Here is a 12305-nt window from a genome sequence, read left to right as displayed (position 1 = left end):
CTGCCTGGATTAGAGAGGGTGCAGAGGAGATTCACCAGGATGCTGTCTGGATTAGAGAGGGTGCAGAGGAGATTCACCAGGATGCTGCCTGGATTAGAGAGGGTGCAGAGGAGATTCACCAGGATGCTGCCTGGATTACAGAGGGTGTAGAGGAGATTCACCAGGATGCTGCCTGGATTAGAGAGGGTGCAGAGGAGATTCAACAGGATGCTGCCTGGATTAGAGAGGGTGCTGAGGAGATTCACCAGGACGCTGCCTGGATTAGAGAGGGTGCAGAGGAGATTCACCAGGATGCTGCCTTGATTAGAGAGGGTGCAGTGGACATTCACCAGGACGCTGCCTGGATTAGAGAGGGTGCAGAGGAGATTCACCAGGATGCCGCCTGGATTAGAGAGGGTGCAGAGGAGATTCACCAGGATGCCGCCTGGATTAGAGAGGGTGCAGAGGAGATTCACCAGGATGTCACCTGGATTAGAGAGGGTGCAGAGGAGATTCACCAGGATGCTGCCTGGATTAGAGAGGGTGCAGAGGAGATTCACCAGGACGCTGTCTGGATTAGAGAGGGTGCAGAGGAGATTCACCAGGACGCTGTCTGGATTAGAGAGGGTGCAGAGGAGATTCACCAGGACGCTGTCTGGATTAGAGAGGGTGCAGAGGAGATTCACCAGGATGCTGTCTGGATTAGAGAGGGTGCAGAGGAGATTCACCAGGACGCTGCCTGGATTAGAGAGGGTGCAGAGGAGATTCACCAGGACGCTGCCTGGATTAGAGAGGGTGCGGAGGAGATTCACCAGGATGCTGCCTGGATTACAGAGGGTGTAGAGGAGATTCACCAGGACGCTGTCTGGATTAGAGAGGGTGCAGAGGAGATTCACCAGGACGCTGCCTGGATTAGAGAGGGCATAGAGGAGATTCACCAGGACGCTGCCTGGATTAGAGAGGGTGCAGAGGAGATTCGCCAGGACGCTGCCTGGATTAGAGAGGGTGTAGAGGAGATTCACCAGGACGCTGCCTGGATTAGAGAGGGTGCAGAGGAGATTCACCAGGATGCTGCCTGGATTAGAGAGGGTGCAGAGGAGATTCACCAGGATGCTGCCTGGATTAGAGAGGGTGCAGAGGAGATTCACCAGGATGCTGCCTGGATTACAGAGGGTGTAGAGGAGATTCACCAGGATGCTGCCTGGATTAGAGAGGGTGCAGAGGAGATTCAACAGGATGCTGCCTGGATTAGAGAGGGTGTAGAGGAGATTCACCAGGACGCTGCCGGTATTAGAGAGGGTGCAGAGGAGATTCACCAGGATGCTGCCTTGTTTAGAGAGGGTGCAGAGGAGATTCACCAGGATGCTGCCTTGATTAGAGAGGGTGCAGAGGAGATTCACCAGGACGCTGCCGGGATTAGAGAGGGTGCAGAGGAGATTCACCAGGATGCTGCCTTGATTAGAGAGGGTGCAGAGGAGATTCACCAGGATGCTGCCTTGATTAGAGAGGGTGCAGTGGAGATTCACCAGGATGCTGCCTTGATTAGAGAGGGTGCAGTGGAGATTCACCAGGATGCTGCCTTGATTAGAGAGGGTGCAGTGGAGATTCACCAGGATGCTGCCGGGATTAGAGAGGGTGCAGTGGAGATTCACCAGGATGCTGCCTTGATTAGAGAGGGTGCAGAGGAGATTCACCAGGATGCTGCCTGGATTAGAGAGGGTGCAGAGGAGATTCACCAGGATGCTGCCTTGATTAGAGAGGGTGCAGAGGAGATTCACCAGGATGCTGCCTTGATTAGAGAGGGTGCAGTGGAGATTCACCAGGATGCTGCCTTGATTAGAGAGGGTGCAGTGGAGATTCACCAGGATGCTGCCGGGATTAGAGAGGGTGCAGTGGAGATTCACCAGGATGTGCCTTGATTAGAGAGGGTGCAGTGGACATTCACCAGGATGCTGCCTTGATCAGAGAGGGTGCAGTGGAGATTCACCAGGATGCTGCCTGGATTAGAGAGGGTGCAGAGGAGATTCACCAGGACGCTGCCTGGATTAGAGAGGGTGCAGAGGAGATTCACCAGGATGCTGCCTTGATTAGAGGGGGTGCAGTGGAGATTCACCAGGATGCTGTCGGGATTAGAGAGGGTGCAGTGGAGATTCACCAGGATGCTGCCTTAATTAGAGAGGGTGCAGAGGAGATTCACCAGGATGCTGCCTTAATTAGAGAGGGTGCAGAGGAGATTCACCAGGATGTGCCTTGATTAGAGAGGGTGCAGTGGACATTCACCAGGATGCTGCCTTGATCAGAGAGGGTGCAGAGGAGATTCACCAGGATGCTGCCTGGATTAGAGAGGGTGCAGAGGAGATTCACCAGGACGCTGCCTGGATTAGAGAGGGTGCAGAGGAGATTCACCAGGACGCTGCCTAGATTAGAAAGGGTGCAGAGGAGATTCACCAGGACGCTGCCTGGATTAGAGAGGGTGCAGAGGAGATTCACCAGGACGCTGCCTAGATTAGAGAGGGTGCGGAGGAGATTCACCAGGACGTTGCCTGGATTAGAGAGGGTGCGGAGGAGATTCACCAGGATGCTGCCTGGATTACAGAGGGTGTAGAGGAGATTCACCAGGATGCTGTCTGGATTAGAGAGGGTGCAGAGGAGATTCACCAGGACGCTGCCTGGATTAGAGAGGGTGCAGAGGAGATTCACCAGGATGCTGCCTGGATTAGAGAGGGTGCAGAGGAGATTCACCAGGATGCTGTCTGGATTAGAGAGGGTGCAGAGGAGATTCACCAGGATGCTGCCTGGATTAGAGAGGGTGCAGAGGAGATTCACCAGGATGCTGCCTGGATTACAGAGGGTGTAGAGGAGATTCACCAGGATGCTGCCTGGATTAGAGAGGGTGCAGAGGAGATTCAACAGGATGCTGCCTGGATTAGAGAGGGTGCTGAGGAGATTCACCAGGACGCTGCCTGGATTAGAGAGGGTGCAGAGGAGATTCACCAGGATGCTGCCTTGATTAGAGAGGGTGCAGTGGACATTCACCAGGACGCTGCCTGGATTAGAGAGGGTGCAGAGGAGATTCACCAGGATGCCGCCTGGATTAGAGAGGGTGCAGAGGAGATTCACCAGGATGCCGCCTGGATTAGAGAGGGTGCAGAGGAGATTCACCAGGATGTCACCTGGATTAGAGAGGGTGCAGAGGAGATTCACCAGGATGCTGCCTGGATTAGAGAGGGTGCAGAGGAGATTCACCAGGACGCTGTCTGGATTAGAGAGGGTGCAGAGGAGATTCACCAGGACGCTGTCTGGATTAGAGAGGGTGCAGAGGAGATTCACCAGGACGCTGTCTGGATTAGAGAGGGTGCAGAGGAGATTCACCAGGATGCTGTCTGGATTAGAGAGGGTGCAGAGGAGATTCACCAGGACGCTGCCTGGATTAGAGAGGGTGCAGAGGAGATTCACCAGGACGCTGCCTGGATTAGAGAGGGTGCGGAGGAGATTCACCAGGATGCTGCCTGGATTACAGAGGGTGTAGAGGAGATTCACCAGGACGCTGTCTGGATTAGAGAGGGTGCAGAGGAGATTCACCAGGACGCTGCCTGGATTAGAGAGGGCATAGAGGAGATTCACCAGGACGCTGCCTGGATTAGAGAGGGTGCAGAGGAGATTCGCCAGGACGCTGCCTGGATTAGAGAGGGTGTAGAGGAGATTCACCAGGACGCTGCCTGGATTAGAGAGGGTGCAGAGGAGATTCACCAGGATGCTGCCTGGATTAGAGAGGGTGCAGAGGAGATTCACCAGGATGCTGTCTGGATTAGAGAGGGTGCAGAGGAGATTCACCAGGATGCTGCCTGGATTAGAGAGGGTGCAGAGGAGATTCACCAGGATGCTGCCTGGATTACAGAGGGTGTAGAGGAGATTCACCAGGATGCTGCCTGGATTAGAGAGGGTGCAGAGGAGATTCAACAGGATGCTGCCTGGATTAGAGAGGGTGTAGAGGAGATTCACCAGGACGCTGCCGGTATTAGAGAGGGTGCAGAGGAGATTCACCAGGAGGCTGCCTTGTTTAGAGAGGGTGCAGAGGAGATTCACCAGGATGCTGCCTTGATTAGAGAGGGTGCAGAGGAGATTCACCAGGACGCTGCCGGGATTAGAGAGGGTGCAGAGGAGATTCACCAGGATGCTGCCTTGATTAGAGAGGGTGCAGAGGAGATTCACCAGGATGCTGCCTTGATTAGAGAGGGTGCAGTGGAGATTCACCAGGATGCTGCCTTGATTAGAGAGGGTGCAGTGGAGATTCACCAGGATGCTGCCTTGATTAGAGAGGGTGCAGTGGAGATTCACCAGGATGCTGCCGGGATTAGAGAGGGTGCAGTGGAGATTCACCAGGATGCTGCCTTGATTAGAGAGGGTGCAGAGGAGATTCACCAGGATGCTGCCTGGATTAGAGAGGGTGCAGAGGAGATTCACCAGGATGCTGCCTTGATTAGAGAGGGTGCAGAGGAGATTCACCAGGATGCTGCCTTGATTAGAGAGGGTGCAGTGGAGATTCACCAGGATGCTGCCTTGATTAGAGAGGGTGCAGTGGAGATTCACCAGGATGCTGCCGGGATTAGAGAGGGTGCAGTGGAGATTCACCAGGATGTGCCTTGATTAGAGAGGGTGCAGTGGACATTCACCAGGATGCTGCCTTGATCAGAGAGGGTGCAGTGGAGATTCACCAGGATGCTGCCTGGATTAGAGAGGGTGCAGAGGAGATTCACCAGGACGCTGCCTGGATTAGAGAGGGTGCAGAGGAGATTCACCAGGATGCTGCCTTGATTAGAGGGGGTGCAGTGGAGATTCACCAGGATGCTGTCAGGATTAGAGAGGGTGCAGTGGAGATTCACCAGGATGCTGCCTTAATTAGAGAGGGTGCAGAGGAGATTCACCAGGATGCTGCCTTAATTAGAGAGGGTGCAGAGGAGATTCACCAGGATGTGCCTTGATTAGAGAGGGTGCAGTGAACATTCACCAGGATGCTGCCTTGATCAGAGAGGGTGCAGTGGAGATTCACCAGGATGCTGCCTTGATTAGAGAGGGTGCAGTGGAGATTCACCAGGATGCTGCCTTGATTAGAGAGGGTGCAGTGGAGATTCACCACGATGCTGCCTGGATTAGAGAGGGTGCTGAGGAGATTCACCAGGACGCTGCCTGGATTAGAGAGGGTGCAGAGGAGATTCACCAGGATGCTGCCTTGATTAGAGAGGGTGCAGTGGAGATTCACCAGGATGCTGCCGGGATTAGAGAGGGTGCAGTGGAGATTCACCAGGATGCTGCCTTGATTAGAGAGGGTGCAGAGGAGATTCACCAGGATGTGCCTTGATTAGAGAGGGTGCAGTGGACATTCACCAGGATGCTGCCTTGATCAGAGAGGGTGCAGTGGAGATTCACCAGGATGCTGCCTGGATTAGAGAGGGTGCAGAGGAGATTCACCAGGACGCTGCCTGGATTAGAGAGGGTGCAGAGGAGATTCACCAGGATGCTGCCTTGATTAGAGAGGGTGCAGTGGACATTCACCAGGATGCTGCCTGGATTAGAGAGGGTGCAGAGGAGATTCACCAGGATGCTGCCTGGATTAGAGAGGGTGCAGAGGAGATTCACCAGGATGCCGCCTGGATTAGAGAGGGTGCAGAGGAGATTCACCAGGATGTCACCTGGATTAGAGAGGGTGCAGAGGAGATTCACCAGGATGCTGCCTGGATTAGAGAGGGTGCAGAGGAGATTCACCAGGATGCTGCCGGGATTAGAGAGGGTGCAGTGGAGATTCACCAGGATGCTGCCTTGATTAGAGAGGGTGCAGAGGAGATTCACCAGGATGCTGCCTGGATTAGAGAGGGTGCAGAGGAGATTCACCAGGATGCTGCCTTGATTAGAGAGGGTGCAGAGGAGATTCACCAGGATGCTGCCTTGATTAGAGAGGGTGCAGTGGAGATTCACCAGGATGCTGCCTTGATTAGAGAGGGTGCAGTGGAGATTCACCAGGATGCTGCCGGGATTAGAGAGGGTGCAGTGGAGATTCACCAGGATGTGCCTTGATTAGAGAGGGTGCAGTGGACATTCACCAGGATGCTGCCTTGATCAGAGAGGGTGCAGTGGAGATTCACCAGGATGCTGCCTGGATTAGAGAGGGTGCAGAGGAGATTCACCAGGATGCTGCCTGGATTAGAGTGGGTGCAGAGGAGATTCACCAGGACGCTGCCTGGATTAGAGAGGGTGCAGAGGAGATTCACCAGGATGCTGCCTTGATTAGAGGGGGTGCAGTGGAGATTCACCAGGATGCTGTCGGGATTAGAGAGGGTGCAGTGGAGATTCACCAGGATGCTGCCTTAATTAGAGAGGGTGCAGAGGAGATTCACCAGGATGTGCCTTGATTAGAGAGGGTGCAGTGGACATTCACCAGGATGCTGCCTTGATCAGAGAGGGTGCAGTGGAGATTCACCACGATGCTGCCTGGATTAGAGAGGGTGCTGAGGAGATTCACCAGGACGCTGCCTGGATTAGAGAGGGTGCAGAGGAGATTCACCAGGATGCTGCCTTGATTAGAGAGGGTGCAGTGGAGATTCACCAGGATGCTGCCGGGATTAGAGAGGGTGCAGTGGAGATTCACCAGGATGCTGCCTTGATTAGAGAGGGTGCAGAGGAGATTCACCAGGATGTGCCTTGATTAGAGAGGGTGCAGTGGACATTCACCAGGATGCTGCCTTGATCAGAGAGGGTGCAGTGGAGGTTCACCAGGATGCTGCCTGGATTAGAGAGGGTGCAGAGGAGATTCACCAGGACGCTGCCTGGATTAGAGAGGGTGCAGAGGAGATTCACCAGGATGCTGCCTTGATTAGAGAGGGTGCAGTGGACATTCACCAGGATGCTGCCTGGATTAGAGAGGGTGCAGAGGAGATTCACCAGGATGCTGCCTGGATTAGAGAGGGTGCAGAGGAGATTCACCAGGATGCCGCCTGGATTAGAGAGGGTGCAGAGGAGATTCACCAGGATGTCACCTGGATTAGAGAGGGTGCAGAGGAGATTCACCAGGATGCTGCCTGGATTAGAGAGGGTGCAAAGGAGATTCACCAGGACGCTGCCTGGATTAGAGAGGGTGCAGAGGAGATTCACCAGGATGCTGTCTGGATTAGAGAGGGTGCAGAGGAGATTCACCAGGACGCTGTCTGGATTAGAGAGGGTGCAGAGGAGATTCACCAGGATGCTGTCTGGATTAGAGAGGGTGCAGAGGAGATTCACCAGGATGCTGTCTGGATTAGAGAGCATGTTTTATGAGGTGAGGCTGAGCGAGCTGGGGCTTTTCCCTTTGGGGCAACGGAGTTCAGAGGCGACTTGATGGACGAGTACAAGATGATAAGAGGCAGAGATCAAGTGGGCAGCCAGAGACTTTTCCCCAGGGTGGGAATGGCTAATCTGAGGGGGGCAATTCTAAAGTGATTGGAGGAAAGTTATTTACACCGGGGGATGGTGGGAGTGTGGTCGAAGCAGGTACATTAGGGATATTTAAAAGACCCTTAGATAAGGACGTGGATGATAGAAGAATGGAGGGATATGTAGGAGGGAAATCATACATATCTTACAGTAGGTTAAAGGGATGGCATAACATTGTGGGGCGAAGGGTCTGTATTGTGCTGGAATGTTCTATGAAATCCAGCAGATTCAACCACATGGGCAGAGGAAAGTGAATTTTGAACAGAATGTGACGTTGAGATCCCGGATACAGGGACCAGGGCCTCTTCTGTACCTTTATTTATTTTGGGGTTCAGCGTGGGGTCCATCCCACTGACCAACAACCGCCCCTCCCCCCGATTTAACCCCAGCCCAATGGGGGGGCAATTCACCGTGACCAATTAACCTAGAAACCGGACTGTGGGAGGAAACCGGAACACCCGGAGGAAACCCGCGTGGTCGGCGGGACAACGTACAGAGGGCGCCAGAATTGAACTCTGACCTCTGACACCGCGAGACGTAACAGTCTCACGCTAATCCATACGCCACTGCGGCGACTAGGATTGCAAACTCCCGGGCTATTGATTTCCCACATTTCGGGTACTTTCGCAAAAAATCGGGGACAAGAGGAGACCTGGAAGGGGGGTTTATAACATTGTGAGGGGGCCGAGGTCACACAGTCTTTTTCTCAGGGATAGGTGGGGGGGTGGATACTATAAACAAGAAGTCATTTTGGTCTAAGGTCGCAGGCGAACATTTTCAACGTCAGATGTGGGTTTATCTGATGGAGACCTACAGAAAGTGTCGGATACGGCCTAGTCCATCATGGGCAAAGCCCTCCCCACCATCATCAGGGACCCCCACCACCCAGGCCAGGCTCTCTTCTCACTGCTGCCGTCAGGAGGAGGTACAGGAGCCTCAGGTCCCCCACCACCAGGTTCAGGAACAGCTATTACCCCTCAACCATCAGGAAGGAGGTACAGGAGCCTCAGGTCCCACACCACCATGTTCAGGAACAGTTATCACCCCTCAAGCATCAGGAAGGAGGTACAGGAGACTCAGGTCCCACACCACCAGGTTCATGAACAGTTATCACCCCTCAACCATCGGGAAGGAGGTACAGGAGCCTCAGGTCCCACACCACCAGGTTCAGCAATAGTTATCACCCCTCAACCATCAGGAAGCAGGTACAGGAGCCTCAGGTCCCACACCACCAGGTTCAGGAACAGTTATTACCCCTCAACCATCAGGGAGGAGGTACAGGAGCCCCAGGTCCCACACCACCAGGTTCAGCAACAGTTATCACCCCTCAACCATCAGGAAGGAGGTACAGGAGCCTCAGGTCCCACACCACCAGGTTCAGGAACAGTTATCACCCCTCAACCATCAGGGAGGAGGTACAGGAGCCTCAGGTCCCACACCACCAGGTTCACGAACAGTTATTACCCCTCAACCATCAGGAAGGAGGTACAGGAGCCTCAGGTCCCACACCACCAGGTTCAGCAATAGTTATCACCCCTCAACCATCAGGAAGCAGGTACAGGAGCCTCAGGTCCCACACCACCAGGTTCAGGAACAGTTATTACCCCTCAACCATCAGGAAGGAGGTACAGGAGCCTCAGGTCCCACACCACCAGGTTCAGCAACAGTTATTACCCCTCAACCATCAGGCCATTGTGGGTAACTTCACTCACCCCAACCCTTCACAACAACTTTTCACAACCCGTGGACCCACTTCCTGTGACTTGACAACTCATTTTCCTGGTATTATTAATTTACGCAGGCCATCCTTTGTAATTCTGTTTGTCAGATCTTTTTGTGTGTAGTTTTTCATAAACCACGTGCTGATACTGGAGAGGGTTCAAAGGAGGTTCTGGAAAATGACCCCAGGATTGACTGTCCGATGGCTCAGGGCCAGTATTCACTGGAATTCAGAAGAACGAGGGGTGACCTCATTGAGGCCTGTCGAATGATGAAATGCCTCTGCAGAGTAATGTGGAGAGGATGTTTCCTGTGTCGGGGAGTCTAAGACCAGAGGACACCGCCTTTTCACAGAGGAGCGTCCTTTTAGAACGGAGATGGGGAGGAATATCTTTAGCCAGAGAGTGGTGAATATGTGGAATTCGTTGCTACAGGCAGCTGAGGAGGCTGAGTCGTTACGTATATTTAAGACAGGGGTTGATAGATCGTCGATTGGTCAGGGCGTGAAGGCAGGAGATTGGGGCAGAGAGGAAAATGGTTCAGCCATGATGAAATGGCAGGGCAGACTCGATGGGCCAAATGGTCTAATTCAGCTCCTATACCTTATGGTCTTACAGTATCTGTGGAGACCAGATCACCGGAGATGCTCCAGGTGGAGTTGGATGATCGAGGGTGGGCGGGGAGGGTTCGATGAGGAGCCAGCTACCCTCGAGCACAAATCTCACCTGTGTTCAGCAAGTGGGTTGGGTTGAGCTGTTCTCCGATCACGGCGATTTACCCGCAACCGACCTCGTCCTCCTCTTATAACCTGACGGTACTCTTTTTTTTAAAAAGCGGCTTTGTGCGTCGGCCATCAGGACTGGGACCACACACTTCCCGTTCCGCCCGGCGGCCTGCGGGAACGCGTGCCACCTTCGGCGTCCGTGAGGGAGGAAGTGTGGCTCCCCAGCCGAGGCCTGCCGACAACAATCAGAGAACAACTCAACCCAGCCGTCAGCTACACACCCTGCAAATTATTCCCAACAGCTCCCGGCGTCAAACGCTCTGGTTCATGTTATTACAGAGGGAGAGAGGCCTCCGTCGGCCCGTGGATTTTGCCCAAAGGCACCAGAAACTCGCCTTTGTCCCTCCTGTTGGTCAAAACGGTTCCACCAGGCTCAGTTGCTAAGCAACGCTCGAAGGCCAGGAGGCTATTTGAGATGCACGCCATCAAGAACATTTAATAGGTTGCGGCAGCTACAACCACGACCTCCCCCGGCCATAACAACCAGCGTACCCCGGGACATCCTGGGGGCTACACAGCGCACCCACATCTTAAAAACCCCAAACGTAGAAGAACAGGGGGGGAAGAGGAACTCACTGAAATCTATTGAATATTGAAAGGCCCAGATAGAGTGCACGGAGAGGATGTGGAGAGAGTCTAGGGCCAGAGGGCACAGCCTCAGGATAGAAGGATGTCCCTTTAGAACAGAGATGAGGAGGAATTTCCTTTTGCCAGAGGGTGGTGAATCTGTGGAATTTGTTGCCACAGGCGGCTCTGGAGGCTGAGTCACTGGGTGTATTCAAAGTGGAGGCTCTTGATTAGTCAGGGCATCTGAAGTTAAGGGGAGAAGGCAGGAGAACGGGGTGGAGAGGGATAATGAATCAGCCACATTTGAACGAGGGAGCACACTCGATGGCCTAATTCTGGGTGAAGAAGTTGCCCCACTCACCTCAAACCTCACTCCAACTACGATCAGTGGCCACATTTTTTTTTAAGGTACACCTGTTCGTTAATGCTGACATCTAACCAGCCAATCACGTGGCAGCAACTCAATGCATAAAAGCTTGCTGACACGGTCAAGACCAGACATCAGAATGGGGAAGGAATGTGATCTAAGTGACTTTAACCGTGGAATGATTGCTGGTGCCAGACGGGGTGGTTTGAGTATCTCAGTAACTGCTGATATGGCATTTTATACACAACAGTCTCCAGGACAGGCATTCCCAACCCTTTATTAAGCCATGGACAAGCACAGGGCCTGTGGGCCCCAGGTTGGGATCCCCTGCTCTGGAGTTTACAGAGAATGGTGTGAAAAACTTAAATAAATGTCCAGCGATCGGCAGCTCTGTGGGCGGAAACGCCTTGTTAGTGAGAGAGGTCAGAGGAGAATGGCCAGGCTGGCTGAAAGTGACGGTAACTCGAACAACCACGCGTCACAACAGAGGCGAGCAGAGGAGAGCTCTGAATGCATCGAACCTTGAAGAGGATGGGCCGCACCAGACCGGGTTCCACTCCTGTGGCCACTTTATTAGGTACCCCCCCCCCCCCCGCACCAAAGCGTTGGTCTGCAGGCACGGTAACTCATTTAGAAACCATCGTGGAGAGACGGCCATCATTGCAATAGTTTCTAAAAGTTAGGTGCAGAGCAGAACACACACATAGTCTCTGTGAAGGAGCACAGATGGAATGTTGGCAACGATTTTGAGGACCAGAGTACTAACGCGAGGATGTAATCCTGCGGCTTTATAAGGCATTGCTGAGACTGCACTTGGAGGATTGTGAGCAGTACTGGCTTTGGAGAGGTTCACGAGAATGGGAGTGAAAAGGTCACAGTGTGAGGAGTGTTTGATGGCTCTGGGCCTGTACTTGCTGGGGTGTGTGTGGGAGGGGGAATCTCACTGAAACTTATCGAATATTGAAAGGCCGAGATAGAGTGGATGTGCAGGGGATGTTTCCGATAGTGGGGTCTAGGCCCAGAGGGCACAGCCTCAGAATAGAGGGGCGTCCGGGTAGAACAGAGGTGAGGAGGAATTTCTTCGGCCAGTGGGTGGAACTCATTGCCACAGACGGAGGTTGATAGGTTCTTGATTAGTCGAGGTGTCCAAGGATACGGGGAGAAAGCAGGAGAATGGGGTTGAGAGGGAGGACAAACCAGCCATGCTCAAATGATAGAACAGACTCGATGGGCCGAAGGGGAATTTATGCACAAGTATTGCTGGGGCGGGGAGCACAGGCGAGAGCCTGGGAAGAGGTCGCCGGAGCAAAGAGGAAGTATCTCGGTCACCCTCCCGCCCGCAGTGCGGCCCCACCCTGCACAGAGGGGCGAACAGCCCTCAAACGGGGAAATGAGAAAAAATAAAAACTGTGACCGTTCGGCATG

The sequence above is a fragment of the Hypanus sabinus genome, chromosome 24, assembly GCF_030144855.1.
Source record: "Hypanus sabinus isolate sHypSab1 chromosome 24, sHypSab1.hap1, whole genome shotgun sequence".
Taxonomy (NCBI): Eukaryota; Metazoa; Chordata; class Chondrichthyes; order Myliobatiformes; family Dasyatidae; genus Hypanus; species Hypanus sabinus.
This window is presented reverse-complemented; position numbering follows the sequence as displayed.